Consider the following 27798-nt stretch of genomic DNA (forward strand, 5'->3'; position numbering starts at 1 on the left):
ACCACCACGTTACCTTGACCCTGACCACCACGTCACCTTGACCCTGACCACCACGTTACCTTGACCCTGGCCACCACGTTACCTTGACCATGACCACAACGTTACCTTGACCATGACCACCACGTTACCTTGACCATGACCACAACGTTACCTTGACCATGACCTCAACGTTACCTTGACCCTGACCACCACGTTACCTTGACCCTGACCACCACGTTACCTTGACCCTGACCACCACGTTACTTTGACCCTGACCACCACGTTACCTTGACCCTGACCACAACGTTACCTTGACCATGACCACAACGTTACCTTGACCATGACCACAACGTTACCTTGACCATGACCACAACGTTACCTTGACCATGACCACAACGTTACCTTGACCATGACCACAACGTTACCTTGACCATGACCACAACGTTACCTTGACCATGACCACAACGTTACCTTGACCATGACCACCACGTTACCTTGACCCTCACACTGTTCTTTGTGTTGTGGGTTACATATCATACTCTTTCAGGTCACACTGTTCGTGTATCATGGTCCCAACAAGAACATTTATGTAGCAACAAAAGAGTGGACAACTTGTATCATGGTCCCAACAAGAACATTTATGTAGCAACAAAAGAGTGGACAACTTGTATCATGGTCCCAACAAGAACATTTATGTAGCAACATGAGAGTGGACAACTTGTATCATGGTCCCAACAAGAACATTTATGTAGCAACATGAGAGTGGACAACTTGTATCATGGTCCCAACAAGAACATTTATGTAGCAACATGAGAGTGGACAACTTGTATCATGGTCCCAACAAGAACATTTATGTAGCAACATGAGAGTGGACAACTTGTATCATGGTCCCAACAAGAACATTTATGTAGCAACATGAGAGTGGACAACTTGTATCATGGTCCCAACAAGAACATTTGTCAACAATATAATATCTACAGGAGGTGAAAAATTTTCACTGGATAAGCAAGAACAGTTTATATTTTGTTTTGTTTTGTGTTATCTGTTCATGACTAACTTTTTATTTATGTGTATTATTTGTTCATATGTATCTGTTTATATGTATCTGTTCATATCCATGTATCTATTTATATGTATGTATCTGTTCATATGTATGTATCTGTTCATATGTATGTATCTGTTCTTACGTATGTATCTGTTATGTATGTATCTGTTCTTATGTATCTGTTCTTATGTATCCGTTCTTATGTATGTATCTGTTCTTATGCATCCGTTCTTATGTATGTATATGTTCTTATGTACATTATCTGTTTATATGTATTCATCTGTTCATATGTATGCATCTGTTGAAGTATGTGTTACCTGTCCATATGTATGTGTCTGTTCACGAATATGTTACTTGTCCATATGTATGTGTCTGTTCACGAATATGTTACTTGTCCATGTGTATGTGTCTGTTCACAAATGTGTCACCTGTCAATATGTATGTGCATGTTCACGAATGTGTTACCTGTCCATGTGTATGTGTCTGTTCACAAATGTGTCACCTGTCCATGTGTATGTATCTGTTGTATATGAATGGTTCAGAGAACCGACAAGTTGATAAATTAGACACATGTGCAACATTTGGGTATCTTTAATGAAGAAACGTTTTGCCACACAGTGGCTTCATCAGTCCATACAAAGGAGAATGGTGAAGAACAGGAGGACTTTGAGGTAATCAGTCCCTCAACCTTGAGTCGATGTGGTCAGTCCATCAATCTTGAAAAGAATACAGCATATCCGCGAAAAAGTGGCTTATATACTGTAGGCAGGAGAGGTGCAACAGTCGTAGGTGGTATCACACTTGACTATATGTACTGATGAAGCCACTGTGTGGCGAAACGTTTCCTCATTAAAGATATCCAAATGTGTCTAATTTATCAACATATCGGTTCTCTGAACCATTCATCTACATTCCTGTCTGACACAGCAACATCTTGGGATCTTAATACAGAGAGTTCTTCAACTTGTCAAACCCTTGGGCACCACCTGCTTCCACATTCGTCAAATGTCCGTCTGGGAAATGTCTGTCGGCCAAATGTCCATTGGCCATCTGTCCGGGAGCCGTTTGTTTCGTGCTCATGTGTATGTTACGTGTCCATGTTTATGTGTTACCTGTCCATGTGTCTGTGTTACCTGTACTCACCTAGTTGTACTCACCTAATTGTGGTTGCAAGGGTCGACTCATAGTTTATGTACCCGCCTGTCCATGTGTGTGTGTTACCTGTCTGTGTGTTACCTGTTCATGTGTGTGTTACCTGTCCATGTGTATACGTGTGTGTGTTTGTGTGTGTGTGTTACATGTCCATGTCCATGTGTGTGTTTGTTACCTGTTGATGTATGTGTGTTACCTGTTAATGTGTGTATGCTACCTGTCTATATGTGTGTTACCTATCCAAGTGTGCGTGTTACCTGTCCATATTTGTGTGTGTTACCTGTTAATGTGTGTGTGTGTGTGTGTGTGTGTGTGTGTGTGTGTGTGTATTACCTGTCTATGTGTTAACTGTTCATATGTGTGTGTTACCTGTTTATATGTTACTGTCCAAGTGTGTGTTACCTGTCCATGTGTGTGTGTTACCTGTCCATGTGTGTTACCTATATGTGTGTGTTACCTGTCCATGTGTGTTACCTATCTGTGTGTTTTACCTGTCCATATGTGTGTTACCTGTCCATGTGTGTTACCTGTCCATGTGTGTTACCTGCCCACGTGTGTTAAGTGTTCACATGTTTGTTACCTGTCCACGTGTGTTACCTGTCCATGTGTGTGTTACCTGTCCATATGTGTGTTACCTGTCCATGTGTGTTAAGTGTTCACATGTTTGTTACCTGTCCATGTGTGCTACCTGTCTGTGTGTGTTACCTGTCCATGTGTGTTACCTGTCCACGTGTGTTAAGTGTTCACATGTTTGTTACCTGTCCATGTGTGTTACCTGTCCACGTGTGTTAAGTGTTCACATGTTTGTTACCTGTCCACGTGTGTTACCTGGCCATGTGTGTGTTACCTGTCCATATGTGTGTTACCTGGCCATGTGTGTGTTACCTGTCCATATGTGTGTTACCTGTCAATGTGTGTTAAGTGTTCACATGTTTGTTACCTGTCCACGTGTGTTACCTGTCTGTGTGTGTTACCTGTCCATGTGTGTTACCTGTCCACGTGTGTTAAGTGTTCACATGTTTGTTACCTGTCCATGTGTGTTACCTGTCCATGTGTGTTACCTGTCCACGTGTGTTAAGTGTTCACATGTTTGTTACCTGTCCACGTGTGTTACCTGTCTGTGTGTGTTACCTGTCCACATGTGTGTTACCTATCTGTGTGTGTTACCTGTCCATATGTGTGTTACCTGTCCATGTGTGTTACCTGTCTACATGTGTGTTACGTAAAATAATAAAAACACAATTCTAACACTGTGTCTGGCAGATGTTGAAGTGTATTAGAAGCAAAGTGTGACACAAAGCTAGACTTGTGAAGACCGATGTTTACTAATGAATACATGTAATTAAAACTCAGATGCTATTATTCTACATCAACACTGCTTCAGTAGTTTCAACAGTACGTAAACATTTAAAGGTTATAAACAGAGAATCACGCTTCTGTTCACCCGTTAAGAAATCTTTTGAAACAGCAATTGTAATATGCAACTGCTCATAGACATTTTGCACAAATATGTTTATACTGAGAACAATTTCCTTAATGGAAAGTTTATGAAATAATGTGTATATTTTAACCGGCATTATTACTTTAGTATGTTTAGTGTTAGCAGTCAGTGTGAGGGTGAAGGTTGCTTCTGCTTCTGTACATTATGTTACTGTTATAAGTCTTTGATTATTTATATCTCTACACTGTATTGTGTGAAGTCTTTGATGAGATGATATACACTCACTGTGTAAACTCTGTGTAGTGTGAGTTGTACACCCAGATACTTGTGTCAATCTTAAGAGTTATGTGTGATGAAGCTAAATTAATATAATTAGTCTTGTGTTGATCTTTAACAAGTTGATTAACTTATAGTTAGTGTCTGGGTTGACATGAGTCATCTCCAGATGATGACCCGTCATTGTCTCCTGAAGGTGTGTGGTGACCCGTCACTGTCTCCTGAAGGTGTGTGGTGACCCGTCACTGTCTCCTGAAGGTGTGTGGTGACCCGTCACTGTCTCCTGAAGGAGTGTCGGTCTTTGAACACATGATTTACATATTAATGTGTATATGTATATAAGTATGTGTAGCGTAGTCGTAGAAGTGTGAGGTGTGCGTGAGGGTGTATTTGTGTTCACATACTACTAATACTGAAGCAGAGGATCATAGATATATATATATATATATATATATATATATATATATATATATATATATATATATATATATATATATATATATATATATATAAATATATATATATATATATATATATATATATATATATATATATATATATATATATATATATATATATATATATATATATATATATATATATGTATATATATATGCATTGTTGAATAAATGTTTGTGTATGTTTGATACAGAGGTGTGTGTGTGTGTGTTGCTTTATTCGTGCGTCTGTATGTGTGACGTGTGTATAGCATGTGTATGTACAGAATTGAGTGTATAGAAGAGTGCGCGCTTGTGAAACTTAACGTAACAGGCAAATAAAGTAGATCAATACCAAGAAAATACAGATAACTGGTAACGATTACAGTTATCATGCAAGGAACACAAACGTTGACTCACACATTGATCTACGCACTTAAAAAAGTTCATAAATACACTTACATAGCTAAATAATTGAATAAACTAATAACTGATATAGGTACAATATTAAATATAAATATATGTCCCAAATTTTGACTAGTGGCCAGTTCTTGGTGGACGAACTGTGATAGAGATCTCTCTTGTCTCAGGTAGTCGACGTTCGAGTCTGTCCAGGAGGATGTTATTACAGAGCGCAGATTATCTGTGTGTCCTCCTCTGTAATAACGTCTTCCTCTGTATACTGATATTAATACACTTGTGTAGTAATATCATATATGGACAGTACTTCAAGGCTGGCTGAAACTGCTGACCTCAGGGAAGTGGTGAAGGGCGAATACCTGGAACCACGGACCTGGGGTGGGACTCCTGACCTCAGGGAAGTGGTGATGGGTGAATACCTGGAACCACGGACCTGGGGTGGGACTCCTGACCTCAGGGAAGTGGTGAAGGGTGAATACCTGGAACCACGGACCTGGGGTGGGACTTGCTGACCTCAGGGACGTGGTGAAGGGTAAATACCTGGAACCACGGACCTGGGGAGGGACTGCTGACCTCAGGGACGTGGTGAAGGGTGAATACCTGGAACCACGGACCTGGGGTGGGACTTGCTGACCTCAGGGAAGTGGTGAAGGATGAATACCTGGATCCACGGACATGGGGTGGGACTTGCTGACCTCAGGGAAGTGGTGAAGGGTGAATACCTGGAACCACGGACCTGGGGTGGGACTTGCTGACCTCAGGAAAGTGGTGAAGGGTGAATACCTGGAACCACGGACCTGGGGTGGGACTTGCTGACCTCAGGGAAGTGGTGAAGGGTGAATACCTGGAACCACGAACCTGAGGTGGGACTGCTGACCTCAGGGACGTGGTGAAGGGTGAATACCTGGATCCACAGACCTGGGGTGGGACTGCTGACCTCAGGGACGTGGTGAAGGGTGAATACCTGGATCCACGGACTTGGAGTGGGACTTGCTGACCTCAGGGAAGTGGTGAAGGGTGAATACCTGGATCCACGGACCTAGGGTGGGACTGCTGACCTCAGGGACGTGGTGAAGGGTGAATACCTGGAACCACGAACCTGGGGTGGGACTGCTGACCTCAGGGACGTGGTGAAGGGTGAATACCTGGAACCACGGACTTGGGGTGGGACTGCTGACCTCAGGGAAGTGGTGAAGGGTGAATACCTGAAACCACGGACCTGAGGTGGGACTGCTGACCTCAGGGAAGTGGTGAAGGGTGAATACCTGAAACCACGGACCTGGGGTGGGACTTTCTGACCTCAGGGAAGTGGTGAAGGGTGAATACCTGGAACCACTGACCTGGGGTGGGACTTGCTGACCTCAGGGACGTTGTGAAGGGTGAATACCTGGAACCACGGACCTGGGGTGGGACTCCTGACCTCAGGAAAGTGGTGAAGAGTGACTACCTGGAACCACGGACCTGGGGTGGGACTTGCTGACCTCAGGGACGTGGTGAAGGGTGAATACCTGGAGCCACGGACCTGCGGTGGGACTGCTGACCTCAGGGAAGTGGTGAAGGGTGAATACCTGGATCCACGGACCTGGGGTGGGACTTGCTGACCTCAGGAAAGTGGTGAAGGGTGAATACCTGGAATCACGGACCTGGGGTGGGACTGCTGACCTAAGGGAAGTGGTGAAGGGTGTATACCTGGAACCACGGACCTGGGCTGGGACTGCTGACCTGAGGCGGGAACAGCAAGGAAAGGGAAGACATCCGGGGGCCCACGGATGAATTCCCGGGGAAGACTTAGATGTAAGAGTTGAGATTACTGAGTGTCTTAGATTCAACATTACTGAATGCAGGGTAGGAAGTGTAGGATAGGAAGTGTAGGATGGGAAGTGTAGGATAGGAAGTGGGGAAGGGTGAATATCTGAGGGGACACAGATGGACTCCTGGACACATGAACCTGGGGAAGACTTAAATGCAAGTGTAGGATAGGAAGTTTACGATAGGAAGTGTAGGATGGGAAGTGTAGGATTGGAAGTGAAGGATACTAAGTGTAGGATTGGAAGTGAGGATAGGAAGTGTGGCATAGGAAGTGTAGGATAGGAAGTGAAGGATAGTAAGTGTAGGATAGGAAGTGAAGGATAGGAAGTGTAGGATATGAAGTGGGGAAGGGAGAATATCTGAGGGGACACAGATGGACTCCTGGACACATGAACCTGGGGAACACTTAGATGCAAGATTATTGAGTGTAGGATAGGAAGTGTAGGATAGGAAGTGTAGGATAGAAAGTGTAGGATAGGAAGTGTAGGAAAGGAAGTGTAGGATAGGAAGTGGGGAAGGGAGAATATCTGAGGGGACACAGATGGACTCCTGGACACATGAACCTGTGGAACACTTAGATGCAAGATTATTGAGTGTAGGATAGGAAGTGGGGAAGGGAGAATATCTGAGGGGACACAGATGGACTCCTGGGCACATGAACCTGTGGAACACTTAGATGCAAGATTATTGAGTGTAGGATAGGAAGTGTAGGATAGGAAGTGTAGGAAATGAAGTGTAGGATAGGAAGTTTAGGATAGGAATTGTAGGATGGGAGATGAGGAAGGGAGAATATCTGAGGGAACACAGATGGACTCCTGGACACATGAACCTGGGGAATACTTAGATGCAAGTGTAGGATAGGAAGTGTAGGATAGGAAGTGAACGATAGGAAGTGTAGGATAGAAAGTGTAGGATAGAAAGTGTAGGATAGGAAGTGAAGGATAGGAAGAGTAGGATAGGAAGTGAAGGATAGGAAGTGTAGGATAGGAAGTGAAGGATAGGAAGTGTAGGATAGGAAGTGGGAAAGGGAGAATATCTGAGGGGACACAGATGGACTCCTGGACACAAATAATATATATAATGCCGGGATCGATCAATCTGAAACACTGAGCATTATTCCTTATATACATATATATATATATATATATATATATATATATATATATATATATATATATATATATATATATATATATATATATATATATATATATATATATGTCGTGCCGAATATGTAAAACTGGTCAATTAGCAAGAACTCCTTTAAAATTAAGTCCTTTTTAAAATTTTCTCTTATACGTTTAAAGATATATTTTTCTCTTTAATGTTGATGTAAAAATTTATAATTTTGCACTAAAAGGAACTTAGAAAACTTACCTAACCTTATTATAACAAGAACCATTTATTTTAGCCTAACCCAACTAAATATATTTTAGATTTGTTTACAATAATTTAATACTAAACAAACACAGTGAAATATATTTTTTTCGTTAGGTTCAAAATGATTTTGGCGAAATTATTGCATACACAAATTTTCGCTTGTCCTATATGGCAAGATGAGCGTTGCTATTTAAGCCAAGATCGCAAGTTCTGCCAATTCGGCACGACATATATATATATATATATATATATATATATATATATATATATATATATATATATATATATATATATATATATATAAAAGGTAGATGGGATACAAGGAGAATAGAAGCATCAGGGAAGAAAGAGGTGAAGGTTTATAAACTAAAAGAGGAGGCAGTTAGGGTAAGATATAAACAGCTATTGGAGGATAGATGGGCTAATGAGAGCATAGGCAATGGGGTCGAAGAGGTATGGGGTAGGTTTAAAAATGTAGTGTTAGAGTGTTCAGCAGAAGTTTGTGGTTACAGGAAAGTGGGTGCAGGAGGGAAGAGGAGCGATTGGTGGAATGATGATGTAAAGAGAGTAGTAAGGGAGAAAAAGTTAGCATATGAGAAGTTTCTACAAAGTAGAAGTGATGCAAGGAGGGAAGAGTATATGGAGAAAAAGAGAGAGGTTAAGAGAGTGGTGAAGCAATGTAAAAAGAGAGCAAATGAGAGAGTGGGTTAGATGTTATCAACAAATTTTGTTGAAAATAAGAAAAAGTTTTGGAGTGAGATTAACAAGTTAAGAAAGCCTAGAGAACAAATGGATTTGTCAGTTAAAAATAGGAGAGGAGAGTTATTAAATGTGGAGTTAGAGGTATTGGGAAGATGGAGGGAATATTTTGAGGAATTGTTAAATGTTGATGAAGATAGGGAAGCTGTGATTTCGTGTATAGGGCAAGGAGGAATAACATCTTGTAGGAGTGAGGAAGAGCCAGTTGTGAGTGTGGGGGAAGTTCGTGAGGCAGTAGGTAAAATGAAAGGGGGTAAGGCAGCCGGGATTGATGGGATAAAGATAGAAATGTTAAAAGCAGGTGGGGATATAGTTTTGGAGTGGTTGGTGCAATTATTTAATAAATGTATGGAAGAGGGTAAGGTACCTAGGGATTGGCAGAGAGCATGCATAGTTCCTTTGTATAAAGGCAAAGGGGATAAAAGGGAGTGCAAAAATTATAGGGGGATAAGTCTGTTCAGTATACCTGGTAAAGTGTATGGTAGAGTTATAATTGAAAGAATTAAGAGTAAGATGGAGAATAGGATAGCAGATGAACAAGGAGGCTTTAGGAAGGGTGTGTGGACCAGGTGTTTACAGTGAAACATATAAGTGAACAGTATTTAGATAAGGCTAAAGAGGTCTTTGTGGCATTTATGGATTTGGAAAAGGCGTATGACAGGGTGGATAGGGGGGCAATGTGGCAGATGTTGCAAGTGTATGGTGTAGGGGGTAGGTTACTGAAAGCAGTGAAGAGTTTTTACGAGGATAGTGAGGCTCAAGTTAGAGTATGTAGGAAAGAGGGAATTTTTTTCCCAGTAAAAGTAGGCCTTAGACAAGGATGTGTGATGTCACCGTGGTTGTTTAATATATTTATAGATGGGGTTGTAAGAGAAGTAAATGCGAGGGTCTTGGCAAGAGGCGTGGAGTTAAAAGATAAAGAATCACACACAAAGTGGGAGTTGTCACAGCTGCTCTTTGCTGATGACACTGTGCTCTTGGGAGATTCTGAAGAGAAGTTGCAGAGATTGGTGGATGAATTTGGTAGGGTGTGCAAAAGAAGAAAATTAAAGGTGAATACAGGAAAGAGTAAGGTTATGAGGATAAAAAGATTAGGTGATGAAAGATTGGATATCAGATTGGAGGGAGAGAGTATGGAGTTGGTGAACGTATTCAGATATTTGAGAGTGGACTCGTCAGCGGATGGGTCTATGAAAGATGAAGTGAATCATAGAATTGATGAGGGAAAAAGAGTGAGTGGTGCACTTAGGAGTCTGTGGAGACAAAGAACTTTGTCCTTGGAGGCAAAGAGGGGAATGTATGAGATTATAGTTTTACCAACGCTCTTATATGGGTGTGAAGCGTGGGTGATGAATGTTGCAGCGAGGAGAAGGCTGGAGGCAGTGGAGATGTCATGTCTGAGGGCAATGTGTGGTGTGAATATAATGCAGAGAATTCGTAGTTTGGAAGTTAGGAGGAGGTGCGGGATTACCAAAACTGTTGTCCAGAGGGCTGAGGAAGGGTTGTTGAGGTGGTTCGGACATGTAGAGAGAATAGAGCGAAACAGAATGACTTCAAGAGTGTATCAGTCTGTAGTGGAAGGAAGGCGGGGTAGGGGTCGGCCTAGGAAAGGTTGGAGGGAGGGGGTAAAGGAGGTTTTGTGTGCGAGGGGCTTGGACTTCCAGCAGGCATGCGTGAGCGTGTTTGATAGGAGTGAATGGAGACAAATGGTTTTTAATACTTGACGTGCTGTTGGAGTGTGAGCAAAGTAACATTTATGAAGGGATTCAGGGAAACCAGCAGGCCGGACTTGAGTCCTGGAGATGGGAAGTACAGTGCCTGCACTCTGAAGGAGGGGTGTTAATGTTGCAGTTTAAAAACTGTAGTGTAAAGCACCCTTCTGGCAAGACAGTGATGGAGTGAATGCTGGTGAAAGTTTTTCTTTTTCGGGCCACCCTGCCTTGGTGGGAATGGGCCAGTGTGATAATAATAATAATAATATATATATATATATATATATATGAATATATATATATATATATATATATATATATATATATATATATATATATATATATATATATTCCCACTAACACTGGAAGCATCAGTGCATTATGAATAAAGCCCACCGAGGCAGGGTGACCCAAAAAGAAAGAAAATCACCAAAAAAAAAAAAAATACTTTCATCATTCAACACTTTCACCTCACTCACACATAATCACTGTTTTTGCAGAGGTGCCCAGAACACAACAGTTTAGAAGCATATATGTATAAAGATACACAACATATCCCTCCAAACTGCTAATATCCCAAACCCCTCCTTTCGAGTGCAGGCATTGTACTTCCAATTTCCAGGACTCAATTCCGGCTATATAAAAATAACCAGTTTCCCTGAATCCCTTCACTAAATATTACCCTGCTCACACTCCAACAGATCGTCAGGCCCCAAGTACCATTCGTCTCCATTCAGTCCTATCGAACACGCTCACGTACGCCTGCTTGAAGTCCAAGTCCCTCGCCCACAAAACCTCACATACCCCTTCCTTCTAACCTTTTCGAGGACGACCCCTACCCCGCCTTCCTTCCCCTACAGATTTATACGCTCTCCATGTCATTCTACTTTGATCGATTCTCTCTAAATGACCAAACCACCTCAACAACCCCTCTTCAGCCATCTGACTAATACTTTTAACTCCACACCTCCTAATTTCCTCACTCCGAATTTTCTGCATAATGTTTACACCACACATTGCCCTTAGACAGGACATCTCCACCGCCTCCAACCGTCTCCACGCTGCAGCATTTACAACCCAAGCTTCACACCCACATAAGAGTGTTGGTACTACTATACTTTCATACATTCCCTTCTTTGCCTCCATATATATATATATATATATATATATATATATATATATATATATATATATATATATATATATATATATATATATATATATATATATATCACACACTGGCCGATTCCCACCAAGGCAGGGTGGCCCGAAAAAGAAAAACTTTCACCATCATTCACTCCATCACTGTCTTGCCAGAAGGGTGCTTTACACTACAGTTTTTAAACTGCAACATTAACACCCCTCCTTCAGAGTGCAGGCACTGTACTTCCCATCTCCAGGACTCAAGTCCGGCCTGCCGGTTTCCCTGAATCCCTTCATAAATGTTACTTTGCTCACACTCCAACAGCACGTCAAGTATTAAAAACCATTTGTCTCCATTCACTCCTATCAAACACGCTCATGCATGCCTGCTGGAAGTCCAAGCCCCTCGCACACAAAACCTCCTTTACCCCCTCCCTCCAACCTTTCCTAGGCCGACCCCTACCCCGCCTTCCTTCCACTACAGACTGATACACTCTTGAAGTCATTCTGTTTCGCTCCATTCTCTCTACATGTCCGAACCACCTCAACAACCCTTCCTCAGCCCTCTGGACAACAGTTTTGGTAATCCCGCACCTCCTCCTAACTTCCAAACTACGAATTCTCTGCATTATATTCACACCACACATTGCCCTCAGACATGACATCTCCACTGCCTCCAGCCTTCTCCTCGCTGCAACATTCATCACCCACGTTTCACACCCATATAAGAGCGTTGGTAAAACTATACTCTCATACATTCCCCTCTTTGCCTCCAAGGACAAAGTTCTTTGTCTCCACAGACTCCTAAGTGCACCACTCACTCTTTTTCCCTCATCAATTCTATGATTCACCTCATCTTTCATAGACCCATCCGTTGACACGTCCACTCCCAAATATCTGAATACGTTCACCTCCTCCATACTCTCTCCCTCCAATCTGATATCCAATCTTTCATCACCTAATCTTTTTGTTATCCTCATAACCTTACTCTTTCCTGTATTCACCTTTAATTTTCTTCTTTTGCACACCCTACCAAATTCATCCACCAATCTCCGCAACTTCTCTTCAGAATCTCCCAAGAGCACAGTGTCATCAGCAAAGAGCAGCTGTGACAACTCCCACTTTGTGTGTAATTCTTTATCTTTTAACTCCACGCCTCTTGCCAAGACCCTCGCATTTACTTCTCTTACAACCCCATCTATAAATATATTAAACAAACCACGGTGACATCACACATCCTTGTCTAAGGCCTACTTTTACTGGGAAAAAATTTCCCTCTTTCCTACATACTCTAACTTGAGCCTCACTATCCTCGTAAAAACTCTTCACTGCTTTCAGTAACCTACCTCCTACACCATACACTTGCAACATCTGCCACGTTGCCCCCCTATCCACCCTGTCATACGCCTTTTCCAAATCCATAAATGCCACAAAGACCTCTTTAGCCTTATCTAAATACTGTTCACTTATATGTTTCACTGTAAACACCTGGTCCACACACCCCCTACCTTTCCTAAAGCCTCCTTGTTCATCTGCTATCCTATTCTCCGTCTTACTCTTAATTCTTTCAATTATAACTCTACCATACACTTTACCAGGTATACTCAACAGACTTATCCCCCTATAATTTTTGCACTCTCTTTTATCCCCTTTGCCTTTATACAGAGGAACTATGCAAGCTCTCTGCCAATCCCTAGGTCCCTTACCCTCTTCCATACATTTATTAAATAATTGCACCAACCACTCCAAAACTATATCCACACCTGCTTTTAACATTTCTATCTTTATCCCATCAATCCCGGCTGCCTTACCCCCTTTCATTTTACCTACTGCCTCACGAACTTCCCCCACACTCACAACTGGCTCTTCCTCACTCCTACAAGATGTTATTCCTCCTTGCCCTATACACGAAATCACAGCTTCCCTATCTTCATCAACATTTAACAATTCCTCAAAATATTCCCTCCATCTTCCCAATACCTCTAACTCTCCATTTAATAACTCTCCTCTCCTATTTTAAACTGACAAATCCATTTGTTCTCTAGGCTTTCTTAACTTGTTAATCTCACTCCAAAACTTTTTCTTATTTTCAACAAAATTTGTTGATAACATCTCACCCACTCTCTCATTTGCTCTCTTTTTACATTGCTTCACCACTCTCTTAACCTCTCTCTTTTTCTCCATATACTCTTCCCTCCTTGCATCACTTCTACTTTGTAAAAACTTCTCATATGCTAACTTTTTCTCCCTTACTACTCTCTTTACATCATCATTCCACCAATCGCTCCTCTTCCCTCCTGCACCCACTTTCCTGTAACCACAAACTTCTGCTGAACACTCTAACACTACATTTTTAAACCTACCCCATACCTCTTCGACCCCATTGCCTATGCTCTCATTAGCCCATCTATCCTCCAATAGCTGTTTATATATATATATATATGTATATATATATATATATGTATATATATGTATATATATATATATATATATATATATATATATATATATATATATATATATATATATAATTATTCTTAGTTTCTCCTGCCATTCAGGTTTGCTTACACGTGTTGCAGGTGTTCACCAGCAGTTATCACTTGTTCACCTGGATGGATCCCGTCACTGGTGAAACATTGAGCATGTTAGTTGGCATGTTAGTTGTATCATGTACTTGTAGAATAGCTTATGTCTAGAGAGCTTTATCAAGGTAAGCTATATTTTGAGCGACACCTAAACATGAACTTGTGCTCTGTATACAGTGCCCTTCGTTCAGACATAAGTGACGTCACACATCCTTGTACAAAACCCATAATGACATCACACATCCTTGTACAAAACCTATAATGACATCACACATCCTTGTACAAAACCTATAATGACATCACACATCCTTGTACAAAACCTATAATGACATCACACATCGTTATCTAAGACTCACAGCAACATCACTCATTGTTGTCTAAGTAAATCAGAAGAGTCATGCTTTATTGATGGAACTGATACCAACGTATTGACACCATTCAGAAGAAGACTCACTTATATTTAAGGTTAAAGCACTTAAATGTTTTCCTTCAGGAACTTCTGACAGAGTAAGCGGGTGAGTGGACCGTAAATTACCACTGACCTATAGATACCCTGTTTTGGTAACTCAGAACTAAGTCTAAGTTTGAAAGAAGCCGCAAACTCTTAATTTATGCCACAGTGGCGTTAGATCTCATTGATGAAAGCATATTTGAGTTTTATGCAAGTTATAGTGTATAACAGTGTTACAGAATATAACAGTTGTCTTTGTTTCTCTAGTGTTACAGTGTGATCTTCGTAGCTATGTTATAATAAGTTATAAAAACATGATGTTTGTATTTCTCGTGTTACTATGTATAACAGTGTAGTGTTTATATGTTACTGTGTGTACTCGCACAGTTATACTGTGAGTACTCACACAGTTATACTGTGAGTACTCACACAGTTACACTGTGTGTACTCACACAGTTGTACTGTGTGTACTCACACAGCTATACTGTGTGTACTCACACAGTTATACTGTGTGTACTCACACAGTTATACTGTGTGTACTCACACAGTTGTACTGTGTGTACTCACACAGTTACACTGTGTGTACTAACACAGTTATACTGTGTGTACTCACACAGTTATACTGTGTGTACTCACACAGTTATACTGTGTGTACTCACAGAGTTATACTGTGTGTACTCACACAGTTATACTGTGTGTACTCACACAGTTATACTGTGTGTACTCACACAGTTATACTGTATGTACTCACACAGGTTTACTTTGTGTACTCACACAGTTATACTGTGTGTACTCACACAGTTGTACTGTGTGCACTCACACAGTTGTACTGTGTGTACTCACACAGTTGTACTGTTTGTACTCACACAGTTATACTGTGTGTCCTCACAGAGTTATTCTGTGTGTACTCGCACAGTTATACTGTGTGTACTCACACAGTTATATTCTGTGTACTCACACAGTTGTACTGTGTGTACTCACACATTTGTACTGTGTGTACTAACACAGTTATACTGTGTGTACTCACACAGTTGTACTGTGTGTACTCACACAGTTATACTGTGTTTCTTCACACAGTTATACTGAGCGTACTCACACATGTGTGCTGTGTGTACTCACACAGTTATACTGTGTGTACTCACACAGTTATACTGTGTGTACTCACACAATTGTACTGTGTGTACTACACAGTTATAATGTGTGTACTCACACAGTTATACTGTGTGTACTCACACAGTTATACTGTGTGTACTCACAAAGTTATACTGTGTGTACTCACACAGTTTTACTGTGTGTACTCACAGTTATACTGTGTGTACTCACACAGTTACACTGTGTGTACTCACACAGTTATACTGTGTGTACTCACACAGTTATACTGTATGTACTCACACAGGTTTACTTTGTGTACTCACACAGTTATACTGTGTGTACTCACACAGTTGTACTGTGTGAACTCACACAGTTGTACTGTGTGTACTCACACAGTTGTACTGTTTGTACTCACACAGTTATACTGTGTGTCCTCACACAGTTATTCTGTGTGTACTCGCACAGTTATACTGTGTGTACTCATACAGTTATACACTGTGTACTCACACAGTTGTACTGTGTGTACTCACACATTTGTACTGTGTGTACTAACACAGTTATACTGTGTGTACTCACACAGTTGTACTGTGTGTACTCACACAGTTATACTGTGTTTCTTCACACAGTTATACTGAGCGTACTCACACATGTGTGCTGTGTGTACTCACACAGTTATACTGTGTGTACTCACACATTTGTACTGTGTGTACTAACACAGTTATACTGTGTGTATTCACACAGTTATACTGTGTGTACTCACAAAGTTATACTGTGTGTACTCACAAAGTTATACTGTGTGTACTCACACAGTTATACTGTGTGTACTCGCACAGTTATTGTGTGTGTACTCACACAGTCATACTGTGTGTACTCATACACTTATACTGTGTGCACTCACACAGTTATACTATGTGTACTCACACAGTTGTACTGTATGTGCTCACACAGCTATACTGTGTTTACTCACACAGTTATACTGTGTGTACTCATACAGGTATACTTTGTGTACTCACATAGTTATATTGTGTGTACTCACAGAGTTGTACTGTGTGCACTCCCACAGTTGTACTGTGTGTTCTCACACAGTTGTACTGTGTGTACTCACACAGTTATACTGTGTGTGCTCTCGCAGTTGTACTGTGTGTACTCACACAGTTGTACTGTGTGTACTCACACAGTTGTACTGTGTGTACTCACACAGTTGTACTGTGTGTACTCACACAGTTATACTGTGTGTGCTCTCGCAGTTGTACTGTGTGTACTCAGTTGTACTGTGTGTACTCACACAGTTGTACTGTGTGTACTCACACAGTTGTACTGTGTGTACTCACACAGTTGTACTCTGTGTACTTACAGAGTTGTACTGTGTGTATTCACACAGCTATACGGTTTACACTCACACAGTTGTACTGTGTGTACTCACACAGCTATACTGTGTGTACTCACACAGTTATACTGTGTGTACTCACACAGTTATACTGTGTGTACTCACACAGTTATACTGTGTTTCTTCACACAGTTATACTGTGCGTACTCACACAGGTGTGCTGTGTGTACTCACACAGTTATGCTGTGTGTACTCACACAATTGTACTGTGTGTACTAACACAGTTATACTGTGTGTACTCACTCAGTTATACTGTGTATACTCAGACAGTTATACTGTGTGTACTCAGAAAGTTATACTGTGTGTACTCGCACAATTATACTGTGAGTACTCACACAGTTATACTGTGAGTACTCACACAGTTACACTGTGTGTACTCACACAGTTGTACTGTGTGTACTCACACAGCTATACTGTGTGTACTCACACAGTTATACTGTGTGTACTCACACAGTTATACTGTGTGTACTCACACAGTTGTACTGTGTGTACTCACACAGTTACACTGTGTGTACTAACACAGTTATACTGTGTGTACTCACACAGTTATACTGTGTGTACTCACACAGTTATACTGTGTGTACTCACAGAGTTATACTGTGTGTACTCACACAGTTATACTGTATGTACTCACACAGGTTTACTTTGTGTACTCACACAGTTATACTGTGTGTACTCACACAGTTGTACTGTTTGTACTCACACAGTTATACTGTGTGTCCTCACAGAGTTATTCTGTGTGTACTCGCACAGTTATACTGTGTGTGCTCACACAGTTATACTCTGTGTACTCACACAGTTGTACTGTGTGTACTCACACATTTGTACTGTGTGTACTAACACAGTTATACTGTGTGTACTCACACAGTTGTACTGTGTGTACTCACACAGTTATACTGTGTTTCTTCACACAGTTATACTGAGCGTACTCACACATGTGTGCTGTGTGTACTCACACAGTTATACTGTGTGTACTCACACAATTGTACTGTGTGTACTACACAGTTATAATGTGTGTACTCACACAGTTATACTGTGTGTACTCACACAGTTATACTGTGTGTACTCACAAAGTTATACTGTGTGTACTCACACAGTTATACTGTGTGTACTCACACAGTTATACTGTGTGTACTCACAATTATACTGTGTGTACTCACACAGTTACACTGTGTGTACTCACACAGTTATACTGTGTGTACTCACACAGTTATACTGTATGTACTCACACAGGTTTACTTTGTGTACTCACACAGTTATACTGTGTGTATTCACACAGTTGTACTGTGTGCACTCACACAGTTGTACTGTGTGTACTCACACAGTTGCACTGTTTGTACTCACACAGTTATACTGTGTGTCCTCACACAGTTATTCTGTGTGTACTCGCACAGTTATACTATGTGTACTCACACAGTTATACTCTGTGTACTCACACAGTTGTACTGTGTGTACTCACACATTTGTACTGTGTGTACTAACACAGTTATACTGTGTGTACTCACACAGTTGTACTGTGTGTACTCACACAGTTATACTGTGTTTCTTCACACAGTTATACTGAGCGTACTCACACATGTGTGCTGTGTGTACTCACACAGTTATACTGTGTGTACTCACACAATTGTACTGTGTGTACTAACACAGTTATACTGTGTGTACTCACACAGTTATACTGTGTGTACTCACACAGTTATACTGTGTGTACTCACAAATTTATACTGTGTGTACTCACACAGTTATACTGTGTGTACTCGCACAGTTATTGTGTGTGTACTCACACAGTCATACTGTGTGTACTCATACACTTATACTGTGTGCACTCACACAGTTATACTATGTGTACTCACACAGTTGTACTGTATGTGCTCACACAGCTATACTGTGTTTACTCACACAGTTATACTGTGTGTACTCATACAGGTATACTTTGTGTACTCACATAGTTATATTGTGTGTACTCACAGAGTTGTACTGTGTGCACTCCCACAGTTGTACTGTGTGTTCTCACACAGTTGTACTGTGTGTACTCACACAGTTATACTGTGTGTGCTCTCGCAGTTGTACTGTGTGTACTCACACAGTTGTACTGTGTGTACTCACACAGTTGTACTGTGTGTACTCACACAGTTGTACTGTGTGTACTCACACAGTTATACTGTGTGTGCTCTCGCAGTTGTACTGTGTGTACTCACACAGTTGTACTGTGTGTACTCACACAGTTGTACTGTGTGTACTCACACAGTTGTACTGTGTGTACTCACACAGTTGTACTCTGTGTACTTACAGAGTTGTACTGTGTGTATTCACACAGCTATACGGTTTACACTCACACAGTTGTACTGTGTGTACTCACACAGCTATACTGTGTGTACTCACACAGTTATACTGTGTGTACTCACACAGTTATACTGTGTGTACTCACACAGCTATACTGTGTGTACTCACACAGTTATACTGTGTGTACTCACACAGTTATACTGTGTGTACTCACACAGTTATACTGTGTGTACTCACACAGTTGTACTGTGTGTACTCTCACATTTGTACTGTGTGTACTAACACAGTTATACTGTGTGTACTCACACAGTTGTACTGTGTGTACTCACACAGTTATACTGTGTTTCTTCACACAGTTATACTGTGCGTACTCACACAGGTGTGCTGTGTGTACTCACACAGTTATGCTGTGTGTACTCACTCAGTTATACTGTGTGTACTCAGACAGTTATACTGTGTGTACTCACAAAGTTATACTGTATGTACTCACACAGTTATACTGTGTGTACTCGCACAGTTATTGTATGTGTACTCACACAGTCATACTGTGTGTACTCACACACTTATACTGTGTGTACTCACACAGTTATATTGTGTGTACTCACACAGTTGTACTGTGTGTGCTCACACAGGTATACTGTGTTTACTCACACAGTTATACTGTGTGTACTCACACAGGTATACTTTGTGTACTCACACAGTTATATTGTGTGTACTCACACAGTTGTACTGTGTGCACTCCCACAGTTGTACTGTGTGTACTCACACAGTTGTACTGTGTGTACTCACACAGTTATAGTGTGTGTACTCACACAGTTGTACTTACTCTGAAGGTTCACTCAGCCTGTCAGATCCTAAGTATCTAACAAAGTTGGCTTCTCATTATGTAAATAAATGACGGAAAACATAATAACATGAGAAGATAAACACTTATTATAATTCAGGCAATAATATAAAAGAATTAAAAATGAAATTAATACTACTTGAAGAAAAGTGAAACATGAAAAATATAAATAATTCGTGATGCTAAGCTAATTTATACAAAATATGTGGCGAGTTATAGAATGGTGTTATGGTGATATTCTGGATAAATACGTGAGTGAGACGGGTTGGATTAAAGTGAGGCTTGCGTAATAAGTAAATAGAATCATCAAAACTTATTTCTTGGGTAGCATTGAAAATTGGGTTGGGCAAATATTTTGTTAGTGGGAAGGATTGTAAAGGACCTGCCTAGTATGGGCCAACAGGCCTGCTGCAGTGCTCCTCCTTTCTTATGTTCTTATGTTCTCAGTAAACAGACATTAAACACCAATAAAGTACAGACGTACATTACAAGATACTTGTAAAGGATTAAATGTCTGTTTTTCCCAGACGATCTCTGAACCTTACCAGTTTAATTAACACATTTCAGTAAAATAAATGAAATTCCGTAAAAATTTGGAAAATTTATTTGGATAATGTTAAACGTTCAACACTAAAGTTGATCCCGAGTCTGGTGATTTAGAGGCACCACAGAGTCGTGTTGACCGCTGCACCACAAAGTCGTGTTGACCGCTGCACCACAGAGTCGTGTTGACCGCTGCACCACAGAGTCTTGTTGACTGCTGCACCACAGAGTCGTGTTGACCGCTGCACCACAGAGTCGTGTTGACCGCTGCACCACAAAGTCGTGCTGACCGCTGTACCACAGAGTCGTGCTGACCGCTGCACCACAGAGTCGTGCTGACCGCTGCACCAGAGTCGTGCTGACCGCTGCACCACAGAGTCGTGCTGACTGCTGCACCACAGAGTCGTGTTGACCACTGTACTACAGAGTCGTGCTGAGAGCTACACCACAGAGTCGTGTTGACCGCTGCACCACAGAGTCGTGTTGACCGCTACACCACAGAGTCGTGTTGACCGCTGCGCCAGAGTCGTGTTAACCGCGGCACCACAGAGTCATGTTGGCCGCTGCACCACAGAGTCGTGATGACCGCTGCACCACAGAGTCGTGTTGACCGCTGTACCACAGAGTCGTGCTGACCGCTACACCACAGAGTCGTGTTGACCGCTGCACCATAGAGTCGTGTTGACCGCTGCTCCACAGAGTCGTGCTGACCGCTGCACCACAGAGTCGTGTTGACCGCTGCAATAAAGAGTCGTGCTGACCGCTGCACCACAGAGTCGTGTTGACCGCTGCACCACAGAGTCGAGCTGACCGCTGTACCACAGAGTCGTGCTGACCGCAGTACCAAAGAATCGTGCTGACCGCTGCACCACAGAGTCGTGATGACGGCTGCACCACAGAGTAGTGTTGACCGCTGCACCACAGACTGGTGTTCACCCTTGCACCACAGAGTCATGCTAACAGCTGCACCACAGAGTCGTGTTGTCCGCTGCACCACAGAGCCGTGTTGACCGCTGCACCACAGTGTCGTGCTGACCGCTGCACCACAGAGTCGTGTTGACCGCTGTACCACAGAGTCGTGCTGACCGCTGCACCACAGAGTCGTGCTGACCGCTGCACCACAGAGTCGTGTTGAGCGCTGCACCACAGAGTCGTGCTGAGCGCTGCACCACAGAGTCGTGTTGACCGTTGCACGACAGAGTCGTGTTGACCGCTGCACCACAGAGTCGTGTTGACCGCTGCACCACAGAGTCGTGTTGACCGCTGCACCACAGAGTCATGCTGACCGCTATACCAGAGAGTCGTGCTGGAAGCTGCACCACAGAGTCGTGTTGACCGCCGCACCACAGAGTCGTGTTGACGTCTGCACCACAGACTCGTGTTGACCGCTGTACCACAGAGTCGTGCTGACAGCTGCACCATAGAGTCGTGCTGACCGCTGCATCACAGTCCTGCTGACCACTGCACCACAGAGTCCTGCTGAAGGCTGCACCACAGAGTATTGCTGACCGCTGCACCACAGAGTCGTGCTGACCACTGCACCACAGAGGCGTGCTGACCGCTGCACCAAAGAGTCACGTTGACTGTCATTGTTCAGGACGGGTTTCCCTGTCATATTTCATTGTTCCAGACGGGTTTCTCTGTCATATTTTATAGTTCTGGACGGGCTTCCCTGTCATATTTCATTGTCCTAGACGGGTTTTTCTGTCATATTTCATTGTTCTGGACGGGTTTCCGTGTCATATTTCATTGTTCTAGACGGGTTTCTCTGTCATATTTCATAGTTCTGGACGGGTTTCCCTGTCATATTTCGTTGTTCTAGACAGCTTTCTCTGTCATATTTCATAGTTCTGGACGGGTTTCCCTGACATATTTCATTGTCCTAGACGGGTTTCTCTGTCATATTTCATTGTTCTGGATGGGTTTCCCTGTCATATTTCATTGTTCTATACGGGTTTCTCTGTCTTATTTCATAGTTCTGAACGGGTTTCCCTGTCATATTTCATTGTTCTAGACGTGTTTCACTGTCATATTTCATTGTTCTGGACGGGTTTCTCTGTCATATTTCATTGTTCTGGACGGGTTTCCTGTCATATTTCATGGTTCTGCACGGTTTCCCTGTCATATTTCATGGTTCTGCACGGTTTCCCTGTCATATTTCATGGTTCTGGACGGTTTTCCTGTCATATTTCATTGTTCTGGACGGGTTTCCGTCATTTTTCATTGTTCTTGTCGGGTTTCCTTCTCATATTTCATTGTTCTCGACGGGTTTCCCTGTCATTTTCATTGTTCTGGACGGGTTTCTCTGTCATATTTCATTGTTCTGGACGGGTTTCCCTGTCATTTTTCATTGTTCTGCACGGGTTTCTCTGTCATATTTCATTGTTCTGAACCGGTTTCCCTGTCATATTTCATTGTTCTGGACGTGTTTCCCTGTTATATTTCATTGTTCTGGACGGGTTTCCCTGTCATTTTTCATTGTTCTGGAAGGGTTTCCCTGTTATATTTCATTGTTCTGGACGGGTTTCCCTGTCATTTTTCATTGTTCTAGACGGGTTTCAATGTCATATTTCATTGTTATGGACGCGTTTCACTGTCATGTTTCATTGTTCTGGACGGGTTTCCCTGTCATATTTCATTGTTCTGGACGGGTTTCCCTGTCATATTTCATTGTTCTGGACGGGTTTCAATGTCATATTTAATTGTTCTGGACGGGTTTCACTGTCATGTTTCATTGTTCTGGACGGGTTTCCGTGTCATATTTATTTGTACTGGACGGGTTTCACTGTCATATTTCATTGTTCTGGACGGATTTCTCTGTCATATTTAATTGTTCTGGACGGGTTTCTTCTCATATTTCCTTGTTCTGGACGGATTTCCCTGTCATATTTCATTGTTTTGGACGGGTTTCATTCTGATATTTCATTGTTCTGGACGGGTTTCAATTTCATATTTAATTATTCTGGACGAGTTTCACTGTCATTTTTCATTGTTCTGGACGGATTTGCCTGTCATATTTAATTTTTCTCAGCGGGTTTCCCTGTCATATTTCATTGCTCTGGACGGGTTTCCTTCTCATGTTTCATTGTTCTGGACGGATTTCCTTTTGATATTTCAATTTTCTGGACGGGTTTCCCTGTCATATTTCATTGTCCTGGACGGATTTCCCTGTCATATTTAATTGTTCTCGACGGGTTTCCCTGTCATATTTAATTGTTCTGGACGGGTTTCCTTCTCATATTTCGTTGTTCTGGACTGGTTTCCCTGTCATATTTCATTGTTCTGGACGGGTTTCCCTGTAATATTTCATTGTGCTAGACGGTTTTCCCTGTCATATTTCAGTTTTCTGGACGGGTTTCCATGTTATATTTCAGTTTTCTGCACTGGTTTCCTTCTCACATTTCATTGTTCTAGACGGATTTCCCTCTCTTATTTCATTGTTCTGGACAGGTTTCCCTGTCATATTTCATTGTTCTGGAGGGGTTTCTCTGTCACATTTAATTGTTCTGGAGGGGTTTCTCTGTAATATTTCATTGTTCTGAAAGGCTTTCCCTGTCAAATTTCATTGTTCTGAACGGGTTTCCCTGTCACATTTCGTAGTTCTGGACGGGTTCACGTCTCATATTTCATTGTTCTGGACGGGTTTTCCTGTCATATTTCATTGTTCTAGACGGGTTTCCTTGTCATATTTCATTTTTCTAGACGGGTTTCCCTGTCATATTTCATTGTTCTGGAAGGGTTTCCCTGTCTTATTTAATTGTTCTGGACGGGTTTTCTTCTCAGTTTTCATTGTTTTGGACAGGTTTCCCTGTCATATTTCAATGTTCTGGACGGTTATCCTGTCATATTTCATTGTTCTAGACGGGATTCCCTGTCATATTTCATTGTTCTGGACTGGTTTCCCTGTATTTTTCATTGTTCTGGACGGGATTCTATGTCATATTTCATTGTTCTCGACGGGTTTCCCTGTCATATTTCATTGTTTTGGACTGTTTTCCTTCAAATATTTCATTGTTCTGGACGGGTTTCCCTGTCATATTTCAATGTTCTTGCCGGTTTCCCTTTCATATTTCATTGTTCTTGACGGGTTTCCCTGTCATATTTGACTGTTATTGACGGGTTTCCCTGTCATATTTAATTGTTCTGGACGGGTTTCCTTCTCATATTTCATTGTTCTGGACGGGTTTACTTCTCCTATTTCATTGTTCTGGACGGGTTTCCCTGTCATTTTTCATTGTTCTGAACGGGTTTCCCTGTCATATTTCATTGTTCTGGACGGGTTCCCCTGTCATATTTCATTGTTCTGGACGTGTTTCCTTCTCATATTTCATTGCTCTGGACGGATTTCACTGTCATTTTTGATTGTTGTGAAAGGATTTCCCTCCCATTTTTCATTGTTCTTGACGGGTTTATTGCTCTGGACCGGTTCCCCTGTCATATTTCATTGTTCTGGACGGGTTTCCTACTCATATTTCATTGTTCTGGACGGGTTTCGCTGTCATATTTCATTGTTCTGGACGGGTTTCCTTCTAATATTTCATTGTTCTGGACGAGTTTCCCTGTCATATTTGATTGTTCTGGAGGGTTTCCCTCTAATTTTTCATTGTTCTGGACGGGTTTCCCTGTCATATTTCATTGTTCTGGACGGGTTTCCTTCTAATATTTCATTGTTCTGGACGGGTTTCCCTGTCGTATTTGATTGTTCTGGACGGGTTTCCCTCTAATTTTTCATTGTTCTGGACTGGTTTTCCTGTCATATTTCATTGTTCTTGACGGGTTTCCCTGTCATATTTATTTGTTCTAGACGGGTTTTCTTCTCATATTTCATTGTTCTCGACGGGTTTCCCTGTCATATTTTATTGTTATGGATGGGTTTCCCTGTCATATTTAATTGTTCTGGACGTGTTTCCTTCTCATATTTCATTGGTCTGGACGGGTTTCCTTCTCATATTTCATTGTTCTGGACGGGTTTCCCAGTCATATTTGTTTGCTCTGGACGGGTTTCCCTCTCATTTTTCATTGTTCTTGACGGGTTTTCCTGTCAAGTTTTATTGTTCTGCACGGGTTCCCCTGTCATTTTTCATTGTTCTGGACGGGTTTTCCTCTCAGATTTTCATTGTTCTGGACTGGTTTTTCTCTCATATTTCATTTTTCTTTAGGGTTCCTTTTTCATTTTTTATTGTTCTGGAAAGGTGTCCTTCTCATTTTTCGTTGTTCTGGACGGGTTTCCCTGTCATATTTCATTGTTTTGACGGGTTTCTTTCTCATATTTCATTGTTCTGTACTGATTTCCATGTCTTTTTTTCATTCTTCTGGACGGGTTTCCCTGTCATATTTCATTGATCTGGACGGATTTCCTTCTCATATTTCATTGTTTTGGGAGGGTTTCTTTGTCATTTTTCATTGTTCTGGACGGGTTTCCCTGTTATATTTCATTGTTCTGGACGGGTTTCCTTCTCATATTTCATTGTTCTAGACGGGTTTCCCTCTCTTATTTCATTGTTCTGGACGGGTTTCCTTGTCATATTTTATTGTTCTGGACGGGTTTCCTTCTGATATTTCATTGCTTTGGACGGGTTTCTCTGTCATATTTAGTTGTTCTAGAGAGGTTTCTTTCTCATATTTCGTTGTTCTGAACGGCTTTCCCTGTTATATTTCATTGTTCTGAACTGGTTTCCCTCTCACATTTCGTAGTTCTCGAGAGGTTCCTTTCTCATATTTCATTGTTATGGACGGGTTTCCCTGTCATATTTAATTGTTCTGGACGGGTTTTCTTCTGATATTTCATTGTTCTGGACGGGTTTCCCTCTCATATTTCATTGTTCTGGACGGGTTTCCCTGTCATATTTCATTGTTCTGGACGGGTTTCCTTTTCATATTTCATTGTTCTGGACGGGTTTCCCTGTCATATTTCATTGTTCTGGACGGGTTTCCCTGTCATATTTCATTGTTCTGGACGGGTTTCCCTGTCATATTTCATTGTTCTGGACGGGTTTCCCGTTCATATTTCATTGTTCTGGACGGGTTTCCCTGTCATATTTCATTGCTATGGACGGATTTCCCTGTCATATTTCATTGTTCTGGACGGGTTTCCTTATGATATTTCATTGTTCTGGACGGGTTTCCTTCTCATATTTCACTGTTCTGGACGGGTTTTCATGTCATATTTCATTGTTCTGGACGGGTTTCCCTGTCATATTTCATTGTTCTGGACGGGTTTCCCTCTCATATTTCATTGTTTTGGACGGGTTTCCTTCTCATATTTCATTGTTCTGGACGGGTTTCCCTGTCATATTTCATTGTTCTGGACGGGTTTCCTTTTCATATTTCATTGTTATGGACGGGTTTTCCTGTCATATTTCATTGTTCTGGACGAGTTTCCCTGTCATATTTCATTGTTCTGGACGGGTTTCCCTGTTATATTTCATTGTTCTGGACGGGTTTCCCTCTCATATTTCATTGTTCTGGACGGGTTTCCCTGTCATATTTCATTGTTCTGGACGGGTTTCCCTGTCATATTTCATTGTTCTGGACGGGTTCCTATGTCATATTTCATTGTTCTGGACGGGTTTCCTTGTCATATTTCATTGTTCTGGACGGGTTTCCCTGTCATATTTCATTGTTCTGGACGGGTTTTCCTGTCATATTTCTTTGTTCTGGACGGGTTTCCCTGTCATATTTCATTGTTCTGGACGGGTTTCCCTGTCATATTTCATTGTTCTGGACGGGTTTCCTTCTCATATTTCATTGTTCTGGACGGGTTTCCTTGTCATATTTCATTGTTATGGACGGGTTTCCCTGTCATATTTCATTGTTCTGGACGGGTTTCCTTGTCATCATATTTCATTGTTCTAGACGGGTTTCCCTGTCATATTTCATTGTTCTGGACGGGTTTCCTTGTCATATTTCATTGTTCTGGACGGGTTTCCCTCTCATATTTCATTGTTCTGGACGGGTTTCCCTGTCATATTTCATTTTTCTGGACGGTTTTAACTGTCATATTTCATTGTTCTGGACGGGTTTTCCTGTCGAATTTCATTGTTCTGGACGGATTTCCCTGTCA

The sequence above is a fragment of the Cherax quadricarinatus genome, chromosome 7, assembly GCF_038502225.1.
Source record: "Cherax quadricarinatus isolate ZL_2023a chromosome 7, ASM3850222v1, whole genome shotgun sequence".
NCBI lineage: Eukaryota > Metazoa > Arthropoda > Malacostraca > Decapoda > Parastacidae > Cherax > Cherax quadricarinatus.